Below are 23,607 nucleotides of genomic sequence, written 5' to 3' on the forward strand. Positions count from 1 at the left end.
AAACATTACGGGTTGTGAATTCAGAACAGTAAATAAAGCGAATCCAATGGTTGCACGACGATTTGCGCAGCGTCTGATCTACTGTCTATTTATAGCACCAATACTAGTAATATATGATGTTAGGGTGATGTTAGGGTGAAAAGGTAGCCGACACGATATCAAGTCATTGACAGTGTTCCGTGTGTCTGGCACCTGTGTTAGACGTGCTGTATGCTTGCTTGAAGAGAATATTTTTGAATTGTTTTCATAAAGTGTTACTTGTTTGTGCTGTTAGACAGTGCAATGCTTCGATAGTTGTGCTCCTTGCATCTGCCACCATGTTTGGTCTGCTATATTTTGATTGGCAGATTTTAAAGGTCTGGATCAGCATTAGATTTCTGGCAGGCGACTACCAAGCAGGTGCATGTCCTCAGCCCAGAAGACTTTGTGTGCCCACGTGAGACTTTTACATGACTTTTAAGCACCACTTTGCTATGATCTTGACTCTTTCTATTTTTGACCTATTCTCACTTCCAGGTTCATCACCGTTTGCAAGTTATATATAGCTTTAGGTGGATTGTATTTCAAAGTTTGTGTTACATTTCTGCTGTGAAAACAGTCCCTCAGTAGTATTCCTGGTACAAAACACAGCTCCCTTTGCAGTACGTCTTCCTTGACAATAGCTCCCTGGGCACTGTATCCAAGGCCAAAAGAGGTCCTTGGTGGAATATCTCATGAACACATAGCTTGCTGGGACATTATCCCATAATAAATAGCCCACTGGTTCAATATCCGATGAAAATAGTTCCTTGGTGAAATATCTTATGAAAACACAGATCCCTGGGCTATTATCCCATAATAAATAGCCCACTGGTTCAATATCCGATGAAAATAGTTCCTTGGTGAAGTATCTTATGAAAACATAGCTCCCTGGGCCATTATCCCATAATAAATTGCCCACTGGTTCAATATCCGATGAAAATAGTTCCTTGGTGAAATATCTTATGAAAACACAGCTCCCTGGGCCATTATCCCATAATAAATAGCCCACTGGTTCAATATCCGATGAAAATAGTTCCTTGGTGAAGTATCTTATGAAAACACAGATCCCTGGGCTATTATCCCATAATAGCCCACTGGTTCAATATCCGATGAAAATAGTTCCTTGGTGAAGTATCTTATGAAAACATAGCTCCCTGGGCCATTATCCCATAATAAATTGCCCACTGGTTCAATATCCGATGAAAATAGTTCCTTGGTGAAATATCTTATGAAAACATAGCTCCCTGGGCCGTTACCCCATAATAAATTGCCCACTGGTTCAATATCCGATGAAAATAGTTCCTTGGTGAAATATCTTATGAAAACATAGATCCCTGGGCCATTATCCCTTAATAAATAGCCCACTGGTTCAATATCCGATGAAAATAGTTCCTTGGTGAAGTATCTTATGACAACATAGCTCCCTGGGCCATTATCCCATAATAAATTGCCCACTGGTTTAATATCCGATGAAAATAGTTCCTTGGTGAAATATCTTATGAAAACACAGATCCCTGGGCTATTATCCCATAATAAATAGCCCACTGGTTCAATATCCGATGAAAATAGTTCCTTGGTGAAGTATCTTATGAAAACATAGCTCCCTGGGCCAATATACCATGATAAATTGCCCACTGGTTCAATATCTGATGAGAATAGTTCCTTGGTGAAATATCTTATGAAAACATAGATCCCTGGGCCATTATCCCTTAATAAATAACCAGCCCATCTGTTCAGTATCTGATGTAAATAGTTCTATGGTGAAATATCACAAGAAAACATAGCTCCCTTGGCCATTATCCTATAATAAATAGCCCACTTGTTCAATATCCGATGAAAATAGTTCCTTGGTGAAACATCTACTGAAAACATAGCTGCCTGGGCCATTATCCCATAATAAATACCCCACTGGTTCCATATCCTTGTGAAATTGGGACCATATGTCCCTGGCACACCATCCCATGAGTCATATTTCCCCCTAGTGCAATGTCTGAAGAAACATAGCTCTGTGGTGCAAAATCTCATTAACAAATAGCTCACTGATACACTCTCCATTGAAAAATAGCACCCTGGTGCAATATCTGATGAAAACGTATCTCTCTGCAAGAATGTCTCATCAGAACATATTTTCTTTGTGCAATATTCCATCTAAAACTGCTCTCTGGAGGCATAGCGTCCATATTATTCTGCAAAGAGCACTATGTTAGTAGGACAAAATCCCAGTTCGACTTGCAAATTGCAAAACCAAAAACAGCCAGTGCCCTTGCAAGAATGATACCTTCTAGAAGTTAAGACCTTGCTGGCTGCTAGCTTTCTTGACTACATGGGTTCCTGTGCTTCAACAGTTCATGTCCGGCTTGGTATCGATCGGGTGGTTTCAGACAGACTGAATGAAGAACCTCTTGGGTGCTGAAAGATTACAACCCACAAATATTTCATAGGCTTATTTATAATCGATGCCTTAGACATGCAGCCGGATGGCGTATTCCCTTACCACTGTACGGCTATTTAGGTGCAATAAAAAACGGCTCCTCTCGCCCGGTTGGGAAAATTGGCAGACCATGTCACACACTGGCAGCTTCACTGGTTGCAAATCCATCCTTGGGATGGCACGGGGCAGACATTGGACAGGCAGAGTCTTATTTTAAGATGCAGATACCTAGCCTTACTTACCCAGTGCGGCAACTTGTGCATGCATTCAAAGGATGCAGTCAAACAGGATGCAAAGATTTCGTACTGGTGAAGCACGGATATACCCCATGGCATCCAATACAATCCCTAACCTACAGAATCATTGTTTCAATCTTATCTCAGTTGAACTTTAGCCACTTTGCTTCCACCCACGTGATATTGTCTGTCACAGTAAGTTTCAAGGTTTTAAGAACCATCGCAGCGCTGCCGTGACAAGTAATATATCATTATTTATTCAGTTTGGAAAAGTGTAGCCTAATAGTAAACTTTAAAGCACTTTGGGTCCTATATAGGAATTAAAAAGCAGTGAAACATAACAGAAACGGACATATTACATTTGTTAAGTGCGAGGAGCAACATAATGAAAGTGTTATAACATTATTTGCTTCAAAAGGATGTGGGAGATGAGGAGAGATGGAAGGAAGGGATGGGGTGCATAGTGGTGAGGGGAAGAGGAGCAGAAAACCAGGATGATCACACCAAAGAGATCCCTTGGAGGGGCCCACCTGGGAGTCTCCAGAGTTCCCTGTAGGCCTGTAAACCACGCATGGAAACTTGCACTGAGGAGAGATGGAAGGAAGGGATGGGGTGAATGGCAGAGAAAGGAAGAGGAGCAGCAAACCAGTATAATGACACCAAAGAGATCCCTTGGAGGGGCCCACCTGGAAGTCTCCAGAGTTCCGTGTAGGCCTGTAAACAGCGGAATGGAAACTTGCACTGAGGAGAGATGGAAGGAAGCAGTGGGTGCATCGCAGAGAAGGGAGGAGGAGCAAAACACCAGGATCATCACACCAAAGAGATCCCTTGGAGGGGCCCACCTGGGAGTCTCCAGAGTTCCTTATAGGCCTGTAAACCGCAGCATGGGAACTTGCACTGAGGAGAGATGGAAGGAAGCAGTGGGTACATCGCAGAAAAGGGAGGAGGAGCAAAACACCAGGAGGATCACACCAAAGAGATCCCTTGGAGGGGCCCACATGGGAGTCTCCAGATTCCCCGTAGGTCTGTTAACCACGCATGGAAACTTGCACTGAGGAGAGATGGAAGGAAGGGGCGGGTACATCGCAGAGAAGGGAGGAGGAGCAAAACACCAGGATGATCACACCAAAGAGATCCCTTGGAGGGGCCCACCTGGGAGTCTGCAGAGTTCCCTGCAGGCCTGTAGACCACGGCATGGGAACTTACACTGCTGCAACGCTCTGAAGGCATTTCATATCATGGTGCCCAGGCTCCTACAGGTGCAAAGGAGCCGAGACTACAACATCACACTCAGGCACAAATCATCGTGAGGGCCACCCTTATCGTGGGAATTCCATGCAGACTTCTAATTTTCCAGAAAGGACTGAGCTATAATGTCAGTTGAAATCTATGACTCGTGAAGGCATTGGAGCTACCATTTTTATTGGATTATGTTGTGTCTGGGGCGTGTTTTCTTCATGTTTTCATAAAGGCTGGTTACTAAGGTGACTGCGACGGTTGTGTGGACGGCCAACATTAAACACTGCAGCATCTTTACAGGCCTCTCCCTGCCTTCCTGGCCTGAGACAGCCCCTCTGCATCAGTAGCACATCTGGGCCTCTAAAATACTGCTTTCATAACGCGCTTTCGATTCCTCGGAGGGGACAGCGCAGTAGCCCATTTGATGTTTGACATCTTCCCTTAAAATAGTTATGCTCCCATTTCTAGGAGTCCACTAAAGATGTCTTATATTGTACATTTTAGCAGGGAAGACAACAAAGATGCAATATCTGCATGTCTGATACTCGGCTGATGTGTGATGTTTTTTTCAGATTAGTATTCTCCTTTGTTCTCGCCACAGTGGAAAGGGCTTTTAGTTTAGTTTTTTTTTTTAGCTTTGCATAAAGTTTGTAAAGATTTCTTATGTATTTCTAAGTTGGATTATAATGGGATTTGCACATGAACTCGGGGTACTGATTTAGCTCATGAAAGACTGGCATGCACGGATAATAATACTGTGATGCACGGTTACAGCTGGCAGGGGATGCGGTCAGTTGCCGAAAGTGCAAACTAGGCTCCAATCCCTGCTTCATAACTCACATACATTGTGTGATAATGCCAAAATCATTTAATTTTACTGTGCACTATCTGCCCAAACCGCAAGCTCCTAGCAGTGATTCAGTTCACAGTGTGCTCTATTACACTAGTGATGTATCCAGTGCACTATTGCTCTCCATGCACAACAGCCATATTGACCATCCATGTTGCCCACCAGTCATTTACTTGTATTCTGGCTCACTGATGTGAAAACCTCTTGCCAGCCATGGTCCTCTTGAGTGTTGAATGGCATTTTTATGTACATGTATTTTAAATGCATACTCACTGTTCTTTTCTGTGCACCCTTATTGGTCATGGTGCACCTGGTTTTGGGTGTTCCCTTTTCCTGCCCCAACAAAAGGTATGGATACATGAGTGTTTGGGGGGAGGTGAGGAGATGCAATTGCGCATCTCCTCACTTGTGCAAAACAAGTAGAAGCCCAATTCACAAAGGCATCTGAATGAGAGCATCCCCAATGCCCCCCCCCCCACCTCTGCGCAAATAAGGGGGTGTTTCGGGCATTTAAAAGCACATCCTGAATTCATTAATTGATTGCTCCTTTACATGCCCTCAAATGAGGGTCATCCCTGTGCACCAGGTGTGTATCATGACAGGGTCATTAGTGACCCCGTCATGATTTTCTTTTTAAGGATGACGGCCCCGGGCGTAACCGCGGCTGTCACAACTGTCACACTTGCATTTCCATCCCCCAACCATCCCCCAAACATGGATGAAATGTTTTCTTTTTTCTTTGAGCATTTCGCAGAGAAGGCTCTTTAGTGACCTGTCGCACAGCAATCACGTGGTTGCTGGGAGCCTGTCATACATTTACTGACACTAATGTAGCAAAGGGGGTGGACAGCGCATCTTTGCGCTATTGTCCAGCCCCTCCAGAAATGCTCAGGTCGCCTTTGTGAATAAGGTGACCTGAGCATTTCTGAAGCGAAAGCAGCACAAATGAAACAAGTGCATCCTTTGTGCTCCCTTCATTTGCGCTGCTTTTTTAGAGCCCGGCCCATTGTTTCTAAAGGCTTCAGTAATGTGTGTTATTACCCAACACAATGATGCACTTTTTTTATCAATCAGGGAAGAGTAATAGGTTGATCCGGTCATTTTTCAAAACTTTGACCTTCTCAGTTGATCTGAGATTGTATCAGTTATAATTGTAAACAGACTACTGTCACAGCACTGGGGTGCGCGTACAGCTCAGGGGCCATATTTCGCAGATAGCGGAGAAATGGGTGTACAATTAGTTATTAAGCATCACTGGGCAATGGAAACAATATTTAATCTTGAATGTATTTTTGATCCATTCACTGATGGCCCTTGCTGCGATTTATAGTTCATGCAATGGCACTTCCCATTATGCCCTGAAAGTATGTGTTATTGCTTCCTGTGATGTCACTTTCTATGACGTCACTAGGCATTTAAGTTAGGGGACCTGCACGTTGTTGCGCACGGCCATGTAAAAGACTTAACATTTAAATTTTGTATACAATTGCTGTAACTTCACAAAGGTAACCTTAGTTTTTATTGCAGACTGACGTTTATAGATCACTACAAATTTAGTCCAACGCCAGTTGAGAAAAATATGAATAGCTAATTTTATACACGCCGCAAATCTTGGAAAATCAAACCTCTCCAATGACCGAAGTGACTATTTTACACGTCTCTGCATGAAATGTTCTATAAGTGCCCTCCAGAACTCAACTATGAAACATACGCTTCGCTGTCAGATCTCTACAATGGAGTAGCAGATGCATTAACCTACTGAGATGTCTCACCAGCTTCAGTGGGGTGACATACTACTAGAGTAACAAGTGGCGGATTGGCTCAAAAACTGGCCCCCGGAAAAAGTGTCGTCAAAAGGCCCAGTTTTAATATAGTGGGTTGTGCGCATTGTTTTCTGGCCGTGATATTAGAGATGAGCCATGAACTACTCTTTAGAACAATTTTTAATTCAAAAGGAAATATGATTTTACGACAGAACATGCATGTTCACAGTGTAATATGTTGTATTTTCCATGAATTGACGATTTAAGTCATTCTGAAACCATGTATTGTTTGACATTAATTGAACAAATCCTGTAAGATAGTCCAGTATTCTTCTATTTATGCCAATAAGCATCGGCAAAGTTAGCAAATAGTTTTTTTTGTACAGTGGATTTGTGTTGGGGGTTGTCAGTGTTTTTTTGTTCAGTGACATTGGGCCTCATTAAGACCCTGGCGGGGCTGCCGCCGGTAATGATTTTTTACCGGAGCCCAGAAAAGGGCAATAACCGGGTCATGCCAACCTTGGCGGATCTGGTAATTGCCCTTTTCTGGGCTCCGGTAAAGAGTAATCCCCATTCCCATTGACCCCCGCAGGGCTCAATGGGAATGGGGAGGATGCTAACAACGGGCCCATTGTTAGTATCCTGGTCTGCCAGCGGGTCCCGCTCAGGACGCCTGGTCTGGGCAGGCATCCTGAGCGGGACCCGCAGCAGACCTCGTAATGAGGCGGCCCGGAATGAACGGTGCCAGTCCCTTACCGGCACCATTCATTCCACTGCCGCCAGGGTCCTAATGAGGCCCATTGTTTTGGTGGTTGTCAGTGTTTTCAGATGGATGCCCAGATGCACATGACATGTCCACTATTGCCATCCAATGCCAAGGTCTTATTATAGTCATTCCCTGTAAATGCCACGTCCTGGATTTTGCCATTAGAAGGCCAGGTGCCTGCAGCACATTTCATGTAGTTTCATCAAATGTCATGTACTCTGGTCACATTTGTGTTATTGTCCTCAAATGCCATATTTACGCATCACGTGACATTCCCATCACGTGCTGAGCTACTCAAGTAATACACCAGGTGCAGCCACCGAGCAGCAGATACAGGTGTCATATCTCAGGTTTCCCCACCAGGTAATCACTCACATTGTTTACATCTATTCCCACCAAAGACCCAGATATGTATGATATGCCAGCTATTGCAATCCAATGCCAGGTTCTCACATTGAATGCACGAGAGTGGCAGAACGAGTGATCACATGGCCAGATGCGTGTCTTATGTGCCAGGCACCTCCTCAATTGCCTGGTACTTGTATTGTATTATAGGTATTGTCATTAAATGCCAAGATCTCACATTGCATGCCAGGAAGTGCACTAACTGTTAGTTATTGCCACTAAATAACTTATCACACCTCTCAAACTGTTGACATATCAGGGTGGGTGAAATCAGATGTTTTAGTTTTTGATGGGTGAAAGCCATTTGAAGTCTATGCAGGGGGTATAGGGGTTGCCATATTGGTGCATTGAGTCTAGAGTGGGTGACACCTAGCACATGCGGGTGAGTTGGGAGGTATGTCATATGCTGGGTATTCTGAACCAAGAAGAGTGGAGTACTGTACGGCCCATGCCGCACCACAGAGGCAGCAGCACTGGGATATTGGTGAGGAAGGGTGACTGTACTGCAATGCGATGCGGGCATGGTGTTCTGCATGTACCCCGGCTCAGAGACAGCCGTACCAGTCTGCCATTGGTACTTTGGCACTAGCACCGACCTGGCCCACCTGGCCTTTGAGAGATCCTCGATATTTTCCACCGAGACCAGAAAGCCTCTACTTTTTCAGGATCTAGTAACTAAGTCGGTGGCATGTCATCATATAAGCCTACCTAACATAGCCTAACATAACATTGTTATTACTACTGTCCATTTGCACATGAAGCCAGTAGTCGGACCTTCCCGGCTGCTAACGTGTAAGCCCTAAAAGAAGACCGCCCTGAATCTATACTACATGTGTGGGAGTGACTTCAGCCAATGTTCAGATACATGTGTGCTCTGGCCAAATCTTTCGGCCTTATTATAAGTAGCAATGCTGTTTCTATGCCAGCTATTTGCTAGAAACTCGCCTTTCTGAAGACGCGCTGGGTAAGGAGGAGAGAACTGAAATTCTGTGACCCACTTTTCTTTCCTTTCTTTCCCTTTTTCCTAATATCCCCCCCCCTCTCATACTTCTGTCAAACGACCCAAAGGGCTGTCCAAGAAACGCACACATTCATAGTTCCAGATTTCCCCATAGAGTTGTTCTTCATCTGTATTTTTTTCTCTAATACATTAAGCCACAATTATTATTGTTTCTTGCTTTTGTTTTTATATGTTTGCTGATGACAAATTCAAAATGCACTGTCTTCGATAACATTGAATTTGTTTTTGTACCTCTACAAGATACTTTGTGGAATGAGTACCTGTGATGCCCATGTTTATCACGTGACAGCTACCCTGCCACCCACTAGCCATCTCCTATGCGAGCAATCATGTGCCCATCGGAAGGCTAACATGAGAAACGTATTTGGGGAATGATCATGAAGTCACCTGTGTTCCATCCTCAGGCCGTTTTTGTGCCATGGGTCATGATTTCACTGGAAGGTTTTTATGCCAGTAGTCGTGATGCCATAGTACATTTTGACGGTTGCATGACAGCCACCAGCTACCTTGAATGAGTACCACCATCAGTTTGTTATTGTGCCATCACTCATACTGCTGTCACTGTTGTAAACCCATGTAGTGTGGCCTCAGGTGCCGTTACGTGCCTTGAATGCAGAGCTCTGACTTGAACATGCGAATGCCAAGGTCTCCCAATGTCAGTGCCACCTGAATCCTGACTTGCCACTGGCAGTTCACTGCCTGGTAGTGGCAAAACCCCCCTCTCAGTAGACCTACCCGATTGTGAGGCGGGGCCGCGAGGGATGCGCACTGTTGCCCGGCTGCTGGTCCCTACTTCAGCTGCTATTTCTCAGTTTGCACGAGTCGCAATCGTTCGTACCGCATATCACAGGCTGCTGTCGGATCGCTGCCTTCTTACATTTTTCCTTTTTTAAAATTTTTTTATTGTGCTTTTATTGGTTAAAAAAAACCTTTAACACTCTTGCAAATACACAAAACACAAAAAATACAGTTCAATAATGCATATTATCTTATATTATACACATCATAAAATTCCTCATTACAATCGATCAAAGATCCACAGTGTCCTTCTATAATAGCAAATGATATAAAGTACCAGTACGCACTATTTTCTATCAATTTTAAAATCTTTTGCCCGATATAAAAAACTGTAGAATCTATAACCAGATTTTCATCTGCAAAAACAATTTCCCAAAATGGATCAGTTTGCAAATAACACATATCATATGAGGGGCTCTCATAACCCCATAGATATGTCAATAGATGTCTAGGGATTTCCACATCTACCTTACACAATCCACACACACGTTCTTCATGACCATCACCCTAGAGGTTCAACCATCTGATACTATCGAAAAGGTGAAGGCTAAAATTCAGGATAAGAAAGGCAAGTATTTATTTTCTCTTTCATGGTTGGTTAATTAGGATAATTTGTGCCTTATACTTGACTGCATCGCTTTGGGTTACCGGCTTTACTCTACCACGGGTTATCCAAAGAACTCTATATTATCCATGATAGTTCATTTGGGCCCACGTTTGTTTTCGTAATCTTTGCCTTTTCAGCATACATTTATTTTCATGATTGCAACTAAGAAATACAACTTGCCATTAATTGGTGCACAATCAGAAGTCGAAACCGCATTTGACTTCTCTATACACAGATGCACTGTGCTTTCTGTCAGCTAAAATCACTGTAATTGTCAACCGCTGATGAGAGAATAAGAGTAGGAAAGGACATGAAGGAATATGAAGCATTGGGGTGCCAATTAGGCCTTGAAGAAACATGGTTCCCAGGGAGAAATGTCAGTAGGGTAATGCAGGAGTAAATCGCAGTGCAGCCCCAGGTACAAAATTAGCAGGGCATCTAGTAGAAAATTAGACTCCTAGTAGCAAGATTAGTGACCCCGTGGGAGTTTGGGTGTGACTCTTAAGACATGGAGAAGTGGTCATGATTGTTTGCAAAATGTGTGTAGTGTCTGTGTACAAATACAGTACGTAGTGGCTTGTTAGTAACTCGAGGTTTGGGACAGCTTGTGGTTTAGGCAATAAGCTCTGGGGTTTAAGTGGGGGAAAGACCAATTTTAGTCGGATCCTGAAAGTCGGGTGGTCCAATGCTTGCAGATGCAGAGTGGATGAATTCCTGAACTCCAAATTCTAGAGAACCTCACGACATGCCTGCGTCCATCTATTGCATGGTGATACCTGTGACAAGTGTTAGAATGAAGTGTTGCACAATGTTGCAGTCTGTAATTCTCTGCTTGTAGAGCACTAGTCGTCTTCCTTAAGAAGGTTGGTGGTTGCCTTATAGTCAGTCATATGGCTCTAGGCAAGTGAACCTGCAGGGAGACTCCTTGGTATGATCTCAATACCTACGTCTTCAGTCTAGATAGTCGAATCCGACTCCACTCTTAACCAACTACTTGTTGTTTGCCCTCCCTTGAGTTCTGTGAGTTCTGTTATGGCCCTTAAACATAGGTTATAGTTTTTCTTTTTTTTAATAGGGCTATATACATAACAGAGCTTTTCATAGGTAACATAAGATATTCAGAGGGGGTGTGGGGAATACAGAGGGGTGCATCTGTGTCCCGAGGGTGCGGGCAGAGCCTAGTGCCGTGATGGATGATGTGATGGCCTAGTTGGTGAGGCAGAGATTCCTTGAGGTGGGTTTTGTTTTCTGAATTGTAGGAGTGAGTCTGATGCCAACGGGCAGGAGGTTCCACTGTCTTGGGTCGTAGGCGGAGAAGGCTTTTTTCTGGTCCTTTTTGCAGCGGTGCATTTTCAAGTATGCACGTGTCCTGGCTTCTGGTGGTGCGCTGTCTGACAGAGATGCAGAGTTTCTCAGCAGTGTAGCTGGGCGACTGCCTTATACATGATGCAGCAAGACTTGAAGGTGATCAGTGTGTGCAGTGGGAATCAGTGAAGGTTGATAGCGGCCAGGTGATGTGTTGCATCTGCATAGACCCTTGAGGCGTGCCACCGTGTAGGACACTTCTCAGGGGCACAAGGGAGGCCGACGGGGAAGGGCCTGCGAGTGCATTGCCCCCATCCAGGTGGGATAGGACCAGTGCTTGAACAGTGCATCTAAAGTTGTCCAGAGGGAGGAAGGGCTTGACTTTTCGCTGGAGGGAGAGCTGATGCCAAGCTGTATTCATTTGTGTCTTGAAGGACAGATGTTTGTCCATGTGGAACCTGAGGAGTGTGTGCAGAAGGTGAGTTGGGGTGTGCATTCCTGAGGTTGATAGCCAGGTTTGGGTGTTGGTGAGAAGTAAGAATTGTCATGGAGGAGTTGAGCTTCCAAGTATGCATTGACATCCATCAGTGAGAGGCAGGTATGAGGCTGTGGATGTCTTTTGATTGTGTCAATCTTGAGGTATAGCTGTGTTATCGGTGTACTGGTGGATGTTGAGTGCCCACCTTGCACGGCCTGGCTCAGAGATTCTACAGGCACATTTGTCGGGTATCTGCACTTTTGTTTCACTCATCTTTAGGTGCAGGGTGTGAGTTGGTTCTTGATGCCAATGCCCCAAAATAATGTTTTTGCAACTTGGGATTTGCGTCTTGACCAGTGAACGTAAATATAATGTGAAGTACACAAATCTGGTTGATTCAGTGGTAGGCCTGCCTTCCTACCTATAGCACTCGGTTAATATGGATACACATGCACGTAGTTGAGCCAACCAGATTGCCCAATGCTGTCTACCATTTCTGAACACCCTGATCTTTGAAAGGACATCTTTCATTAGCAGCAACCTTACTCCTATGCACCTAGAGGAAAAAAATCCTCTGGGCCCCCAGGTGAGTGAACGTGTTTTCTGGCCACCTTGGGGCCTAGACTACTGCTGCTTGTGCTGACTTTACTGCCTCCAGGCCCCCGCGTGCAGCATCTCCATTTCCCCTCCTTCCATGTGAGTCCCAGTGTTCCCCTCCCTCCGCCCGTCCGCCCTGTGCCAGTGATTGGCTGATTGAGGCCTCCTCTCCACGACCTGAATACCGGTCCTGCTGGCGTGTTCCCCAAACATCCTATGGGCCCCCAGGTGAATGAACATGGTTTCTGGCCACCTTGGGCCTAGACCACCGCTGCTTGTGCTGACGTTACTGCCCCCGCGTGCAGCGTCTCCATTTCCCTTCCTTCTGTGTGAGTCCCAGAGTTCCCCTCCTTCCCTCCGCCCGCCCGCCCTGCGCCGGTGATTGTCTGATTGAGGCCTCCTCACCACAACCTGAATACCAGCCCTGCTGGCGTGTGCCCCAATCATCCTCTGGGCCCCCAGGTGAGTGAACGTGGTTTCTGGCCACCTTGGGCCTAGACCATCACTGCTTGTGCTGACTTTACTGCCCCTTGGCCCCCATGTGCAGCGTTCCCCTCACTCCTCCTACCTCCCATACCCGCCCACCCCCCCTTGATTGGTTCAAACGCCCTTCATCACCGGTCTCCCCAGGGCAGCGCTCTGCCCGGCAGCCCCTGCGGCTAAGGGCCCAAGGCAAAGGGCAGCTCCTACAGAAGCGGCTCCACAAAGTGTCTGTAGGTGTCAGCAGGGAAGCCAGTGACACCAGAAGCGAACAGACACCAACAAAACTGTATGTGTGGCATTGGTGTGGTGTAGAGCAATTACTCTACTCCAGAAAGCCCCTGCCACTCTATCTTACCTTTGCATAATGTAAAATGCCAAAGATTTACACCATGCACACCCAGAGAGATCCGATCACCAACCTAATTCAAGGCTGGACTGTAAATGCTGTCCTGCATAACACTCTAACATACTTGCATTACTAACTAGTACCACTCCCAGTGACAATGGTGAAAATTAACCAGCCTCACATTGAGACGGGTGTAACAATGTTAGCATGTCCCAGTCATAGCTTGAATTGTGAATGATAGCATGTGCCTCTCCTTGATAGAATTATGACTGGTAGCATAGCCCTCACGTAGGTGCATTGAATGATAGCACGTCCCACCCTTAGTTGGAATTGTGAATGATAGCATGTACAACACTTAGACAGAATTGTGAATATTAGCAGCATGTGCCACACTCAGACGGAATTATGAAAAACAGCATGCACCACATTAAGACGGAATTGTGAATGTTAGTATGTACCACATTTAGGCACAATTTTGATAAATAGCATGTGCCCTAATGGCGTCACTGTGTTAGTGCTGAATCACAACGGTATTCCCAACATCATTGAGCGTGCCCCAATAGCGTCACTGTGTTAAAGATAAATCTAAAAAGTGTGCCCTAATAGCGTCACTCTGTTAGAGCTGAATCACAACGGCAATCCCAACATCATTGAGCGTGCCCCAATAGCGTCACTGTGTTAAAGCTGAACTTAGACGATGTGCCCTAATAGTGTCACTGTGTTAAAGCTGAACTTAGAAGGTGTGCCCCATTAGCGTCACTGTGTTAAAGCTGAACTTAGAAAGCATGCCCTAATAGCATCACTGTGCTAATGTTGAATCTAGACGGTATTCCCAACATCATTGAGTGTGCCCAATAGCATCACTGTGTTAAAAGTTGAATTTAGAATGTATTCCCAACATTGAGTGTGCCTGGTCGCATACACTTTACTGATTACCACAATATCACACTACTATGCGTACTCTCTCCTATACACCACCATTCAACTAGAACACAGCAGTAATATGACACATTCGGTAAAGCTGTTCTCATACTAACATGACCCATCAAACTACACATCATCCTAATAAAACACAGCTAGCTAGCACATACCGGCTATCTTAGGGGTCTCCTCAGGCCTAACGCAGCCAGAACTCAGTCTGGATGTCCACCCTCCAGACTGAACACATTCAACTGATCTCCTCGGCACCACACCTACCGCTAAGAAGCAGCTATCATGCAACAACCACACCAGCTGCACACATACCTGGTGCACCCACACACTTTACGTCTCTCTCTCTCTCTCTCTCAACTGACTTTAACTGTGGTTCCCGAGGGCGTTCAACCTGCCAGCACTTTGAGATCATACCAATGATACATAAGGCGCTATACAAATGCCAAATAACATAACATAAGTGATATTTGACCAAGCCCCCATCCTCGAAAGTGTTGGAAGTTGACCAAGTCTAAGCAGCAGTTTAAAACCTTTCTCAGATAACAATTTTAAAGGATTATTTCTATCCAATATGGCTGCCTTCTCCAATATGTATTTACACGCGATTCCAAAATTTTCCATGACATCGGCTGAGTAACCAATTTCATTAAAGAATGCATTAATCTCATCCACCCAGGGTTTGAGGTCTCTACTAGGAGCTATTATAGCAAAGTGATTAGAGAAATGGCAGTTATTTCTTTCACCCAACATTTTCATATGAAAGATACAGGTCGATATCATGTTCCTTGTGGCTAATTGAATAGGCCAGGGTCGCTGCCTTCTGCTGTTAGGCACTGCATGATGTCTACAGCACCGAGGTGTCTCCCCTGCTGCAGTGAGGAAGCTGCATACATTGGCTGCCTCTGCTCGTTTACATTCCTTAGTATAGGGAGCGAGAGCCGCCACTCCTCCTACCCCCAGCCAACCCCTCCTGCCATGCTGCCAGTAAAATGAGGTGGGTTTACCTTGGGATGTGCTTGAAGCGAAAGGTGGGAGCGGGTAGCCCCTCATGATTAGGTGGCCTTCACTTGAGCCTCACTCTGCTGCTCCAGCACAAAGTCAGCATGGCCAGCATCACTAGCACTCTAGTTGCCAGAGCACAAATAAAAACAGCATTGGCAAAGTTTTGGCTCGTGTATAGGCACAGGGTAGACATTTCTCAGACAGTGATATAACGGTACTTACTACCTGGCCATATGATGCCAACGGCTGGGCAATGGTACGAGTACCTGGGCATATGATTACCGTGTCTGGCAATTGCTCTTCTAATAACTATACATAAGCCAAACCTGCTGGCTTTTCCAATGCTTGTTTAAGATATAGCTTCTTTGTTCTACAAAGGGACTCAGATGCAGGTGCCTAAACCCCATATTACATAAGGACGGGGACGAGGACGAAGGTGTGGCGGTAATACTCGTTCTAAGTCACATGATCCTAAACCCTAATGTGTATTCGAACCGGCTTTCCCTCCAGAGAGCATGCGCAGATCCAACTTTCTGACGCATGCGGCAGCCTGACCTGCAGGCTGCGGAAGGGCACGTCTCCAGCATGTGATGTCCCTGTTACATTGCACTCTGCCACTGCCTTCTCAGCTCTCAGCTAGTACTTTCACCCGCCAACATCCATGAAGTATTGGGAAGTTGTCCAGAGTGATGTGACTGGTCCATCTTTTTTGCAGGATTAGCCATAAGTGGTGGCTTACCTTGCCACATTTTGTATAGATTTATTATTGATTATATAAGGATTTTGGATCAAACATAGGGCTTGTTAGATTGCAAGATTTTAACCGTTTTTCTGAAATGCCATTCACTTATTCAAAATGATAGACGTGTTTACTTCCCACGAGTGGCTTTTTCTTTTGTAATTTCAACAAAGGTGCTCCTTCATCTTGTAACCAGACACTGTATGTATTTTTCCACAAGTGGTTCATTGTTTTTCAGATTAGTTTTGTATTATTTTTTCATTTTGCTGGAGGGACCAAATAGCATGGGTGGGGGCATCATATAGAATTAATCTAGAACTGTTCTGTGACCTTGAGGGATTTCGGACAGGTCTAAGGGTGGGCAGACTTCAGCCATCTCCCTGGGCCTCATCATAAACAGCTCCTAATGCAACATGCAACAAGGGCATCATGAGGATACCTGGCTCACCATCTGGTTGCGAGGCTGAATGGCCAGGCTGTACTGTGTGGAAGGTGCGTAGTCAAGTTCAGTTCACAGCATCCACAATAGATACAATCTCAATGAATTGGGACTTATCAAGTGACTATATTCATTTAGTGGCCATTTATTCGGAGAAAAACCTCTCATATATTTTATCAAAATAAAGATAATCAGATGAGCAAACAAGCGGCATCAGCGTAGCAAACCGGGCCACTCACTTCCTGACCACCCTTACTCCTTCTCATACGCAAAGATTCAAAGATTTGTTCATATTAAGTTTCTTACAGAGTCCAATGTAACACTGCATGGCTTCAAGAGGAGAGGGTTAACGCTTCCCGCTTTTATATCTGAAGCGTATTGCCTTATAGTCCATTACTATTGCGACTACCAGTCTTTGCTGCCAGCGTAAGGTATTGAAACAGCTTCAAAGGCCAGTGCGCTCCCAGCCAATACAGAGCCAACCATATACACCCAGGCCTCATAGCCCTAAAGTGGAGTGCCAGACTCACATTTGATCTACTTTTATTTATTAACCAACCTGATTCTTGTTGTGTTCTTTCAAAACATACATCCAGCATCAAGTATTTCAATGTTCAACGTTCCCTTCAGTCAATCCGCGCATAATCGACCGGACTACATTTTTCAAGGATTGGGAGCTATGAGACATTCATACTGTCACGTTACATGGTTGTGGTTAAAGGGGAGCATGCTCCTGGCTTCTGTGTAATTGTTTTAATAGTACAAGAATTTCCAGGTTTAAGTGTTGAGTGTTTGAAACCTTTTCCAGCCCATTGAAATACCTCCAAAACGACAGAGTTTTGTCCAAAGCCTGATGGGGCTAGAGGGAGAGGGGCAGAATAAAAGGTATACTAATTCCTGTTGTATTTCACATTGCTTCAATGTCCCTATTGCCGTGCTTTACAGTGCATGATTGTTGTTTAAGTGTTTCTAAGGCAAAAAGGTTGCTTATGAAAGGAGAAATTTAGCAGTAATTTGACAAATGTGAACCCAGCACTCCAGTATGATTCACCTGCACTGCCCTGGTGTTAATTACTTGCACTATCCTAGTGTGATTCACCTGTGCTGTCTTGGTGGTTCACTTGCGTTGTCTTGGTGTGATTCACCTGCACTGTCCAGGTGTGATTCACCTGCACTGCCCTGGTGTGATTCACCTGCGCTATCCAAGTGTGTTTCACCTGTGCTGCCCTGCTGTGATTTACCTGTGCTGTCCAGGTGTGATTCACCAGCAATGTCCTGGTGTCAATTACTTGCGCTATCCTGGTGTGATTTACCTGTGCTGTCTTGGTGTGATTTGCCTGCGCTGTCATGGTGTGATTCAATTGCATTGACCTGGTGCAATTCACCTGCGCGGTCCTGTGTGATTCAACTGTACTGTCCTGGTGGTTCACTTGCGTTGTCTTAGTGTGATTCACCTGCACTGCCTGGTGGGATTCACATGCACTGCCCTGGTGTCAATCACTGCGCTATCCTGGTGTGATTTACCTGCGCTGTCATAGTGTGAGTCATAGTGTGATTCATTTGCACTATCCTGGTGTAATTCACCTGCGCTATCCTGTGTGATTCACCTGCACAGTCGTGGTGTGATTCACCTGCACTGTCCTGGTGTCAATTACTAGTGATATACTGGTGTGATTCACCTTTGCTGTCTTGGTGTGATTCACTGCGATGTCTTGGTGTGATTAACATGCACTGTCCTGGTGTTATCCTACTGCGATTCATCTGCACTGCCCTGGTGTTAATCACTTGGGCTATCCTAGTGTGATTCATCTGCTCTGTCCTGGTGTGATTCACCTGCGCTGTCCTGGTGTGATTCTCCTACGCTGTCCTGGTGTGATTCTCCTACGCTGTCCTGGTGTGATTCTCCTGCGCTGCCTGGTGTGATTCACCTGCGCTGTCCTGGTGTAATTTACCTGCACTGCCCAGGTGTGATTCACCTGCATTATCCTGGTGTGTTTCACCTGCACTCTCTTGGTGTGATTCAACTGCGCTGTCCAGGTGTGGTGCACCTGCACTGTCCTGGTATCAATCACGTAACCTGCGCTGTCCTGGTTTGATTCACCTGCACTCTCCTGGTGTCAATCACTTGCGCTATCCTCATGTGATTCACCTGCACTCTTTTGATGTGATTCATCTGCGCTGTCATGGTGTGATTCACCTGCATTGTCATGGTGTGATTCACCTGCATTGTCATGGTGTGATTCACCTGCATTGTCCTGGTGTGAATCACATGCACTGTTCTGGTGTGATTCTCATGTGCTGCCCTGGTGTTATTCTCATGCATGGTGTGATTCTCATGTGCTGCCCTGGTGTTATTCTCATGCACTTCCAAGGTGTTATTCACCTGCGCTGTCTTGGTGTGATTCACATGCACTGTCTTGGTGTGATTCACATGCACTGTCTTGGTGTGATTCACATGCACTGTCTTGGTGTGATTCACATGCACTGTCCTGGTGTGATTCACATGCACTGTCCTGGTGTTAATCACCTGCAATATCCTTATGTGATTCACATGCTCTGTTCAGGTATGATACACCTGTACAGTTCTGGTGTGATTCTCGTGCACTGCCCTGGTGTTAATCACCTGCTCTGTTTTGGTGTTATTCACCTGGCCGTCTTGGTGTGATTAACCTGCACTGTCCAGGTGTTATTCACCTGCGCTGCCCTGGTGGGATTCACATGCACTGCCCTGGTGTTCAGCACCTGCGCTATCCTAGTGTGATTCACCTGCACTGTCTTTATGTTATTCACCTGCACTCTTTTGATGTGATTCATCTGCGCTGTCATAGTGTGATTCATCTGCGCTGTCATGGTGTGATTCACCTGCATTGTCATGGTGTGATTCACCTGCATTGTCATGGTGTGATTCACCTGCATTGTCATGGTGTGATTCACCTGCATTGTCATGGTGTGATTCACCTGCATTGTCCTGGTGTGAATCACATGCACTGTTCTGGTATGATTCTCATGTGCTGCCCTGGTGTTATTCTCATGCATGGTGTGATTCTCATGTGCTGCCCTGGTGTTATTCTCATGCACTGCCCAGGTGTTATTCACCTGCGCTGTCTTGGTGTGATTCACCTGCAATATCCTTGTGTGATTCACATGCTCTGTTCAGGTATGATACACCTGTACAGTTCTGGGGTGATTCTCGTGCACTGCCCTGGTGTTATTCTCATGCACTGCCCAGGTGTTATTCACCTGCTCTGTTTTGGTGTTATTCACCTGCGCTGCCCTGGTGGGATTCACATGCACTGCCCTGGTGTTCAGCACCTGCGCTATCCTAGTGTGATTCACCTGCACTGTCTTTGTGTGATTCACCTGCACTGTCTTTGTGTGATTCACATGCACTGTCCTTGTGTGATTCACATGCACTGTCCTGGTGTGATTCACATGCAGTGTCCTGTGTGATTCACCTGTGCTCTCCTGGTGTTATCCACCGGCACTATCATGGTATGATTCACCTGTGCTGTCCAGGTGTGATTCACCTGGACTGTCGTGGTGTCAATGACTTGCACTATCCTGGTGTCATTCCCCTGCGCTATCCTGGTGTCTTTCACCTGCGCTGTCATGGTGTCAATCACTTGTGCTATCCTGGTGTGATTGACCTGCGCTTTCTTGGTGTGATTGACCTGCGCTTTCTTGGTGTGATTGACCTGCGCTGTCCAGGTGTGATTCACCTGCAATGTCATGGTGTGATTCACCTGCAATGTCATGGTGTGATTCACCTGCGCTGTCCAGGTGTGATTCACCTGCAATGTCATGGTGTGATTCACCTGCAATGTCATGGTGTGATTGATCTGCGCTGTCCTGGTTTCCTTGCTCCAGGATCTGCTTTCACTCGATATCTAGAGTGGCTGTGACCTTCTTGTAATGATTACTTCAATGCTCCCCAGGTGCAGTAAGATCTCCAGATCTATTCAAACTTTATTTGCATCCAGAGAAGGGCCATTGGCCAATAAGTTGGATGGAACAGCGGTCGAGAATACATATTCTCTGCCCGCTGCTCCAGCCATCGAAGGCCCTTCCCTCAGTGGTGCCATTTTATTAAGTGGGGAGGCAACAGGGAACTACTCCCTGTTGCCTCCCCACTCCCCCAAAACAATCCTTATTTATATAGAGTACACCAGACCTCTTACTGTAACAATAAAAAACTATGAGAAGGGAATACAATGACTCCAATATTTAGATTGCAAGCATCTAAGATGCTCAAAGATTGATATTCATACTAGAATGTGGTTTCACTGCTTGGCGCTCATAGGACATTGTATGTAGGCTCTAGAGCTGCTGTTTCCCATAATGGCTTATAGGTCAACTGGATCACCTGACTCCAATGATGGTGGATTTGATAGGAAGCCTTTGAGTAGTTGATAGGGGAAATCAATACAACTTTTTCAGGTGGAACAGTATATCAGTCAATGATACAGAGGGAAACAGTGCTATGGTGGTAAATGATATCAAGGTATTCCTTTGGGTTCAGCATGTCGACTAACCACAATGGCAACCATGTCCCGAGAACATGTATAATGCCTGCATGCAAGGTGACCCAAGAACCAGCAGGGGAAGTGGGGGTGTGGGAGCCTGGGGGCGGCAAGGCATCAGGAGGAACAATAGGTATAGGGGCGGGGGCCTCAATGAAAGCGAGGGGGGGGAGACCTGCAGAAAGATGGACCTGTGGGAAGTCGGTGCACACCGACTTATCACAGATTTGAGTTTAATAAGCAAGTTGTGGAATGTGGTCAGAACAAATGGTTGGGAGTTAGGGAATTGGGAAATGTGGTCAGGAACTATAAGAGACTGAAAGAGGAGTTTGGTGTTGACATAGAGAAGTTGATGCAAGGGTGTAGAGGTTAGTGCCTGGGGGAAATGTCTTAACGTACTGTAGATCATGAGAGACACCAGTGAATGACAGAAATGAGGAGTGGTGTATTGTGACTATTGGCGGCCTGGGATAGATCAAAATGTTGAGAAAATTGCAAAGCACAGCAAGACGTATTTTGAGAGTAGCAAAGGCCCTCATTACGAGTTTGGCAGTATTACCACTGTATATTTCGATGTGTGTTTTATTAGAAGTATAAAGGGCTCTCGCCCAAAGTGCTGCTCAAAACTGAAGTGGTAGAAAATCATGAGATACAAAAAAATGCAAACCAATTGCAGAGGGACACAAAAGGAACTGCAGATCAGAGCTAAGCAGGTTGAGTTTAATACGAGAGAGGAGAAGACGAAGTGATGAGGATGATGGAACATCCAGAGGAAGAGAATTCCAGAGCTTCGGACCAGTAAAGGAAAATAATGGAAGTGAGATTGTGCAGCGGGAGACTTTGGACAAGGAGTAGAAACTGGTTATCAAAACGAAGAGACATAGAGGAGACATGAAATGACAGTAGGGAAGAGAGATAAGGCTGCATAAGACCAATGCATGCCTTTGTTCACACTGGTGAGAAAATGAAAGGGTATACGGTTTGTCATATTCAGCCAAGAGAGTGAACGAAGGGAAAAAGATACAGAGGCACGAGGAGGGAGCAAACAAAGAATATGAATCGCAGAATTGAAAATAGAGTGCGAATGGGGCAAGTCGATAGAAGGGAAGACCGATAAGGAGAGAGGAGCAGTAATCAAAAGAAGATTAGGTGAATGAAAAGTAAGATAAAGTTGAGCCTTACAGAAGTTGTATAGCTGGAAAGGACAGGATTTAGCAATAGCAGAAATATGAGGGGCAAAAGAGGATTGGGCTAAAAAATGAAGCCTAGGTTACAAGTGGAGGGGTTTAAAGAGATAGAAGGAGGAAAGGAAATGGAGGGAGGGTGTAGAAATGGAGGAAGATGGAAAGAAAAAATGTCTGTTTTGAAGCATTATGATAAAGAAAGTGATCATTCATCCAGGACTGGACCGCAAAAAAACAGGATGAGATAGTAAAGTGGAGAGACTCAGAAAAGGTTGGAAAGGAAATAAAGATATGGGAGTCATCGGCATAGAAGTGGGATGACAACCCAAGCAATGAGATAGTGAAGGATAGAGGAGTCGTATAGAGAGAGAATAGGAGAAGTCCAAAGGCTGAGCCTTGTGGGACACCATGAAAGGCGGGATAGATAGGGGAGGTTTAAGCAGACCAGGAGACCCTAAAAGGGTGGCCACTATTATAGAAGGAAAATCAATGTAGAACATAGCCAAAAAAAAGCAAAGGAGGAAAGATTCGAAAGAAGGTTAGGATAATCTACAATGTCGAACCGAGCAGATAGATGAAGAAGGATAAGAATCGAGGATAGCTTAGAATGTTGAGCCAAAAGTAAAGAGTTGGAAACCATGAATAAAGCTGTTTCTGAAGAATGGAGCGTGCGAAAGCCTGAATCAGAGGGGAAAAGTAGAGAGTTAGAATTGAGGTAGGAGGAGATTCAGGTATAAACCACCCATTGAAGTACCTTAGAAAGATGGGGAAGGGGAGAAATGGGACAATAATTAGAAAGAGAGGAGGGATTAAGAGACGGTTCCTTTAGATTAGGAATGATAGTTACTGTCTTAAAGGCAGAGGGAAAGAAAGCGGAGGAAAGAGAGGAGTTGATGAGGGCGGTCAAGAAGGGAAGAATCAGAGGGTAGATTTTGAGAATAAGAGTAGAAGGCAAAGGATCTAGAAGAGAGGTCGTAGGATGAGCTTGTGCACAAAAGTGGGCAGTATCCGAGTCTGAGGGAGATAAGAAAGGAAAAGGAAGAAACAGAATGAGTGTCAGTAAAGTGGGAAGCTTGGAAAGTGGAAAGAGAGTGGAGACGCTTGGAAATTTACATAGAAACATCTGACAGAGATAAAGAAGAGAGAAAGGAGGGATCAGGGGAAAGAAGGAAGAGGATTTGTTTGAGAAGGCAAAAAGACAGTGAAGATTAGGAAAGTAGCACAGAATAGGTTTGGAGTATTATTTGTCTTGTTGCCAGAAGATGGGAAGAGTCATAGGAAGAGTGCAAAGAAGAAAGATAGGAGAGAATTGTTTGAGGAGGGTCTTTTTTCCACTTCTGCTCTGCATGGTGCAGAGAAGAGAGAAGGGAAAGAAGATAAGGGGTGGACCATGCCTGTTGAGGTTTGCGTTAAGTGAAAAAAGGCCTAGAAGAATAGAGTGAGT

At 45.2% G+C, this 23,607-nt stretch overlaps 1 protein-coding gene across 3 annotated transcripts in view; it reads left to right on the forward strand.

The window, feature by feature from the left end:
- The window catches only part of LOC138488688 (uncharacterized), a 1,693,320-nt gene that overhangs the window by 179,789 nt on the left and 1,489,924 nt on the right, over window positions 1-23,607 (forward strand). The window lies entirely within an intron of this gene.

This window comes from Ambystoma mexicanum, chromosome 9, assembly GCF_040938575.1.
Source record: "Ambystoma mexicanum isolate Mex_15411 chromosome 9, UKY_AmexF1_1, whole genome shotgun sequence".
NCBI classification, from domain to species: Eukaryota; Metazoa; Chordata; class Amphibia; order Caudata; family Ambystomatidae; genus Ambystoma; species Ambystoma mexicanum.